General features: G+C 47.7%; 1 pseudogene; it reads left to right on the top strand.

Annotated features, from left to right (window-relative positions):
- Positions 1-6,403: 6,403 nt before the first annotated feature.
- LOC112665089 (60S ribosomal protein L22-like 1) lies at positions 6,404-6,769 on the top strand (annotated as a pseudogene).
- The last annotated feature ends 736 nt before the right edge of the window (positions 6,770-7,505 follow it).

Genomic DNA, 7,505 nt, shown 5'->3' with positions numbered 1-7,505 from the left:
AGGTAACATATTCACAGGTTCCAGGGATTAGGACCTGGATGTCTGCCAAGTACCATTATTTGGCTGATCACACCCTCCAATAAATTCTCAACCTGTTTCAGAAAACCAAGAAAGGTTTCAATTACCATTGACCCTTGAACAACATGGGGTTAGGTGTGCTGACTTCCTGCACATATGAAAATACACATATAACTTTTGATTCCCTAATAATTTAACTATAGCCCACTGTTGACTGGAAGTCTTACCAGTAACAGTTGATTTACACATTTCGTGTATCACATACTATGTTCTTATGGTAAAGTAAGCTAGAGAAAAGAAAATGCTGTTAAGAAAATCACAAGAAAGAGAATATACATTTATGGTACCGTACTGTATTTATCGGCGACAATCCACATGCAAGTGGACCCCCGTGGTTCAAACTCGTGTTGGTCAAGGGTCAGCTCTGTTTGCCACTGAAACCCCTGACTCGCGTTGTCACAATGCTTGGAATGGTCAGAGCTGGAGCCGGAGTCTGCTTCCTTTGGAGGAAACAGAACCTACAGAGAGTCAGCTGGACACGGAAGAGAGTCATCCCCAGCATCTTGCACACCTGCTGGACTCCCATCCCCTCGGCCTCTGCAGAAATCGGGCTTCGCTTCCTGCTGCCTCACCGCAGGGCAGGTGCTCCTCCAGGGTTTCTGGATAATCGGCAGGCAACATGCCAGAACACGAGAGAACAAATCCACACTCTCAGATTCAATAATGCCCTTTCCAGATAACCAGCTGAGGAAATAGGGACTCAGAAGGCCCAGGAAGGCACCAGGGCCCAGGGCCCTGCAGGCTTCGGGGGACAGGCCCTCTCCACCACTCCCAGGCAGGGGGGCCTGCCCCTGCCTGCCATCAGGCTCACCCTGTGTGCTATGACCCTCTGGGTCAAAACCCCGTCACTCCGTCACCCTGGAAACAGAGGGCACTGTGAATGGACGCAGCAGCATAGAAATCCATGGAAATGGGGATGAGGCCTCAGGTCTCACACAGCAGAGGAAGGGAAGAGGCAATACAGGAGATAGAGAATTTCCTCCCTCGCTCGCTCTCTCCCTCTCTTTCCTTCCTTCTCTCCCTCTTTCTGCTCCATCTCCCTGCTCCCTCTACCTCCTCCTTTCCCCTCTCTTCTCCCTCCTCCCCCTCCCTTGACCTCCTTCACTGCCCTCCCCCTCTCCCTTCTCCCATTGTCCCCTTCCTCCTGACCCCTTCTCCCTCACTCTCTCTCAGCATCATCACTTCTCTTCAGCCATCTGTTCCATTCACCTCTTCTGTTTTTCATCTCAATGTGGCCCAACCCAGCTACCCCAGCCCTGGAGTCTCCATGACCTTCTAGCATAGGGCCCACTCCAGGTGGTAAGTTGCCTTTCTGTCTGGTATTTAGGCTCAGTTGTTTGATCAAGCTTCACTACTCATGGGGCAGCATGTGGACAGCACCTAGACAGGTGGAGTCCCAGGGCCTGCTGCTCACCCATCAGCTGAACCACCAGAGGCCCTACCCTAGACCTGTTGAGTTGTACCTGCTGGAGAGTAAGGTTTGGGGATGCAGAGGTCAAAGACTCTCCCTAAGTGGCTCCTCTGCCTGGGTGGAGAAACCAAGGAAATTTGAGAAACCCAGGGGAGTAGAGTTGGTCTTCCTTTCCCCACCGTATGTGTTAAACCTGAGTTGTCTCAGACATGCACACTCTGGAGGAAGTGCTTATCTCTTGCTTTTTTTTCCCAGCATCATGGCCCATGCTGCTGCCCCTGGAATGGGCTGACATCTCAAGGCCGGAGCTCCAGGCTGGCTGCCTGCCGTCAAGCTCTCATCTCCTGCGGTGTCTGGCCAGGTGGCTGCCAGTTGGCCATGGGGTGGCAAAGAGCTGCTGACTTGGGCTGGGGAAAATGTTGAATGTGTGCCCTACTTGAGTAGAAGGCTCCCAGTACATGGGGGAACTCACACAGGGCCCCGCATTGGGACCACTGGACCCACAGCCAGGAAAGACCACTTCTGAGTTGAGCCAGGCTTCCCATTGTGATCAGCTGAGTCCACTAGGAATGGTGGGAAGAACTGGGAGACACAGGATGGATGTGAAAGCCTGAAGCTGCATGGGGGCCACACAGCTGAAGAGATCCCTTGGCAGGAGTGTGAAAGGGCTAAGTGTTTTACAGACTTGCACAATCCAATTCCGTGCACGTTTATTAAATCCTTGCAATGTGCTGAATATAAATGAGAGTAACTCCAGGCCCCGTCCTCTGGGGGGTGACCTACACAAAAGCCAGAGGTGGTGGCCCAGCAGCATCAAGTGCTCAAGGCAGAAAAAGGAAAGGGGGACACCAGTGAGGGCTAGTGTACGGTAGGCCGAGGGGGCATCTGAATAGAGCTCTGAAGAAAAAGGAGGTAGCAAAGGAAGACAGTGGGAGGGGGCATCCAGGAGGCAGGGAAAGAATGTCACGTGACCTGGGGACCACTCCTGGCCAGGGGAAGGGCCTGCTATATAATCTGTGGGCTCCATGCAAAATAAAACAGTCATGCTTCCCTTCCCACCAGCTGCTGGCCCCCACCTCAAATCAGAGGCCAGGTGACCCCCAGGGATTATGGGCTCTGCACCAGAATGTACCTGTACTCCCACAGGGGGAGGCAGGATATTCTGGCCAGGTCGCCTGTGCCAGCCCTGAAAGTGGACAACTGCTGACCCCCCATCTCATGTCATGAGATGTGGGTCCCACCCTGACCCTCCCCATGCCTGTACTTAACACCTCGAGTCTGTCCCAAGTGACGTAGGAGCCACCCCAGGGCAGAGGACAGCTGTGGCTGCAGGTCCGGGGTGGGGATGGGCAGGCCACAGAGGACTGGAGCCCCAGGGCTCAGAGAAGAGGGTGAGATGAGGCTCCACTGTCCTGCTAGACTTCACATACCAAAGACAAAATGACTAAGAATTTCAGGACAGCAAGGGCAGAGCATTGGATCCGAGAGCAGGGGCCCCCTTAGGAGCCATGGAGTCCTGTGCGACTGCACTGGTCACCTGAGCACGAAGCCGGCCCTCCCTGCCCAGGGGACCCCACCTGCAGCCCTCTCCTCCACCCTCGAGACCTTCATCCCCAGCTTCTGGAAGGCAGAGTTTAACAGCATCCATGCCCATGGGAGAGAAAACAAAAGGAGTGAAACCGGAAGCTGGTACAGATGTGCACAGAGGAGGCAACACTTGGTGTGGGGGGTACGGGGCAGACACAGAACACAGGCCACAGATACAGCCACCAGAACAAACAAAGCCTTCCCCACAAGCGAAATGATGTCCTATTGCTGTTTTTTTTCCCCCAACAAAACTCTTACTTTGATTTTCTGCAGACTGTCATCTGACATTCAAAACTACATCAGTAGCATAAGGACAAATTGCTTGTAAATAAACGATTTTGGGGAGCTGTGGCAATGCTTTTGTTGGTGAACACTTTGTTGTAATACTAGTCTAAACAAGACTATACGCAAGAATATAAGACTCGTGACGTTTTCCTAGTTTTCAATGTCAACTTAAAAATTGAGGTACTTTCATTTTTAAGCTGCCTACATTTACAAAGCCCTGTTCTCATGTTGTTCAGAAATGCCCAGTCATTGGTTCTTACAGTAGCCCCGTGAGCTTAGGGGGCGGAGTGCCTGTTACGCTATGGCCGTTGATCCTAAAAGTGCACCCACAGGCCTGGCTGTGAGTCCCAGTTCTGGGATCTAACCTCTCTGATCCTCAGTTTCCTTGTCTGTGAAATGGGAAAATTGAATCTCTCGTCTGTAGTTTTTGGGCGTTGTGCCTGATAAGTAGAAACGTCAGGAGTCACACCCGGTAGCCACACGTGGAGCCAGGCTGCTTGTGCTTGGCCATGCCCTCAGTCACTGGGGCCATGGGCCTCGACTTGCCCACTATGGCCACCCGCTGCCTCAAACATTCACACCACATCTGAATACCTTAGTCCATAAGGCAGCATTTTTCCCCGTTACCTTTTTTTTTTTTTTAACACTGATGAATCATGTGCTTACTTAACCTAAACTCTGCCCAACTCCATAACAAGCATATGCAGTCTTTTGAGATAGGAGGTGCTATTCTCCTAAGAAATAATCTTACTCCTGCCTTGAAATCTGGGGATTCTGAAGTGGCTCCTGTCTACTCCTAAGGTGGGAATCGGCAAAGTGCTCAAAAACTGTCACAAGACCATAAGACACCGGTGGGGCAGTCAACAGGAGGGCATGCTAACAGAATTACATCAAAGTATTTTTCTCAGGGTGAATTTCTTATCTCTGCCATCCTCTGGAATAAGTTAGTCCTCTGATTTCTATGGAAAATAAAAATTAAATTAGAAAGGAAGGAAGGTGGTCTGGAGCGGGTGCTAATGTCCCCATTTCACATGTGGGCACGGAGGTTGGGGATCCCACAGCTCATAAGAGTAGGTTCATCCTCAGATTCTCAGTGGAAGATTAAGAAGCCCGTGTGAAGTGCTTAGCACATTAGCTCCATCAATAAGGAGGTGCGGAAGATGGGGGGAAGGGAGGGGACAACCCCCTCTGGCCACAGCTGCCTCCCTCCTTTTCCTCTGGTTTCACCGCCTTCAAGACTGTGTTCTGTACCAGGGCCACTGTGACGTTGCCCCTCCTCATCTCAGAGTCCCTCTTTGCTGGCCAGCCTACAGCCCTGGAATTACCCTCTTACCTGGATGGTGCCCTGCCACCATCCAGGCACTTTCATTTCAGGGTGACATTGAGGAACCCATCTGCACTCCTATTTCAGGGGAAGCATACAGTGGTAGGAGCTCGTGCCACCAAAGGTGCCCCCTACTGACCCCTCCTCAAACAAGACTCATGAAGAGAAGAGCACCTTCATGTCGTCAAGCTAACAAGCTCCAGATTGCAACCAGCATTTCTTCTTCCTTTGCATATGGACATCTCTTCCCCTATGCCTGGAACTCGGGGTAGTCCCATCCAATGGCCACTGTTCATAGGAGACAGTTTGGTGACCAGAGAAGGGAGAGCTAGGAGAGGCATTCTTCAGTTTATCAAGAGATGAGCCCTGGCATCTCTTTTTAAAAATAGATTCTTGTTTTGCAGTTTTAGGTTTGCAGCAAAATTGAGCAGAAAGTACAGAGAGTTCCTATATCTACCTACCTCCACTCACAAATAACTTCCCCCATATTAACACCCCTTCTAGACTAATAGGTTGGTTAAAATCAAAAAAGGCTATTTGAAGCATCATAGTCATCCAGAGTCTAGTTTACATTAGGATTCACTCTTGGTGTTGGATACTCTGTGGGTTTGGACAAACATGTAATGACGTATTTCCAGCATTATGGAAATATAAAATATATATAAAAATATATAAAATATATATCACACAGAATATATATTTTTAAAGTTTTACTTATTTATTCATGAGAGACAGAGAGAAAGAGGCAGAGACATAGGCAGAGGGAGAAGCAGGCTCCAAGCAGGGAGCCCGATGTGGTACTCGATCCCGGGTCCCCAGGATCATGCCCCAGGCCGAAGGTGGCACTAAACCACTGAGCCACCCGGGCTGCCCCAGAATATTTTCATTACCCTAAAAAATCTTCTGTGCTTTGCCTGTTCATCTTCCCCTCTCCTTCCAGTCCCTGAAAACTGCTTTTTTTTTTTTTACACTGTCTATATAGTTTTACCTTTTCTAGAATATCATGCAGTTGGAATCATACAGCATGTAGACTTTTCAGGTTGGCTTCTTTCACTTAGTAATATGCATTTAAATTTCCTTCATGTCTTTTCATGGCTCGATAGCTCATTTCTTTTTAGCTCTGAAAAATATTCTATTGTCTGGGTGTACCACAGTTTACTGATCCATTCACCTACTGAAGGACATCATTTTGGCAATTATGGACAAATCTGCTACACACATGCTGTAATAGGAAAAACTCAGCTTTTCTCTCTGCTTCCCCCCTCCCACCCCCACACTGTGTCATTTTCATTTTCATGTGTGTCTCCTTTACCTTCACAGATAACACTTCACTTCTGATACTTCAGATCACCCAATGTGTGGAAATTTTTCCCTACGTGAAGCAATTATCCATGACACCAGGTGGGGGTCCTACAATTTAACTCACTTCTAACACTATCAACTTGATGACAGTGTCAGATCCCACTGGCTACACTGGCTAAGGGCTCAGTCCCACAAGACTGCTTCCACCCCACGTCAGATGCCAATCACAAACTGTAGGTTCCTAGGTTATTCACAACTTTTGTCTGGTTGGGCTACAAATCAGAGGTTTGCATGATTCCCTCCTCAGGTTTGATTAATTTGCTAGAGTGGCTACAGAACCCAAGGAAACACTTGACATTTACCAGTTTATCAAAAGATATGTTAAAGGCTCTCTGATCACCCAGCCAGCCTTCAAGATGACGCTGAAAGACAAGAAGCCTAAGAAGTCAACCTTGAAGTTTAACTTGGACCTCACCCATCCAGTAGAAGATGGAATTTTCGATTCTGGTCATTTTGAACAGTTTCTTCTGGAGAAATTTAAAGTCAATGGAAAAACTGGAAATCTGGGGAATGTTGTTCACGTTGAATGTTTCAAGAATAAAATCACAGTTGTTTCTGAGAAACAGTTCTCTAAAAGGTATTTGAAATAGCTTACCAAGAAATACCTTAAGAAAAACAATCTTTGTGACTGGCTTCATGTGGTTGCATCTGACAAGGAGACTTATGAACTTCGTTATTTCCACATTAGTCAAGATGAAGATGAATCTGAGTCTGAAGACTAGTGAAGCTGTCCCTTCCAGGGTTTTGCTTCCTAAGAAAACAAATGTAGCATGCAAAACAAAGAAACATCTAGAAATGGACTTCTGGTTTATTGGTGAATATCAAGCATTATACTCTGTAAAAAAAAAAAAAAAAAAAAATTAAAGGATAAAGATGAACAGCCAGGTAGGGTGAGGTCTGGGAGGGTCCAAGCACAGGAGCTTCTATTGTTGTGGATCTGGGGTACGTTACCTTCCTGGTTTGGATGTGTTCACTAACCTGGATGTTCCTCAAACACTAAAACATATTGGGATTTTATGTAGGCATGATCAATCAGTAACTCCATTTTCAGTTCTTCTCCCTTCTCAAGAGAATGGGGGACAGGGCTGCAAATTCCAAACTTCTAGTCATGACTTTGTCTTTCTGTGATCAGCCCTCCCCAGGACCCATCCAGGAGCCTCATTAGAACAAACACATTCCTATCATCCAGGAATTTGCCAGGTTTTCAGAAGCTCTGTGTCAGGAACCAAGATCAAAGACCAAATGTCAGATTGAAAAAAAGATGTTCCTAATGCCCTTAGTATCCAGAGAATTTCAAGGTCTTCAGGAGCTCTATGTCAGAAATGCAAAAGGAAGCAAAGACCAATATATATTTTTCTATTATATGTGTCCATGTACAAGTTTTTCTGTGGCCATGTTTTCTAGGAACCTCGTTTTTAAGAAAGTATAAAGCAGAGGGAGGTCAAGGTTTTTTCATAG

This window comes from Canis lupus, chromosome 17 (assembly GCF_003254725.2).
Source record: "Canis lupus dingo isolate Sandy chromosome 17, ASM325472v2, whole genome shotgun sequence".
NCBI lineage: Eukaryota > Metazoa > Chordata > Mammalia > Carnivora > Canidae > Canis > Canis lupus.
The sequence above is the reverse complement of the archived record's forward strand: the minus strand, read 5'-3'. Positions and strand labels throughout refer to the sequence as shown.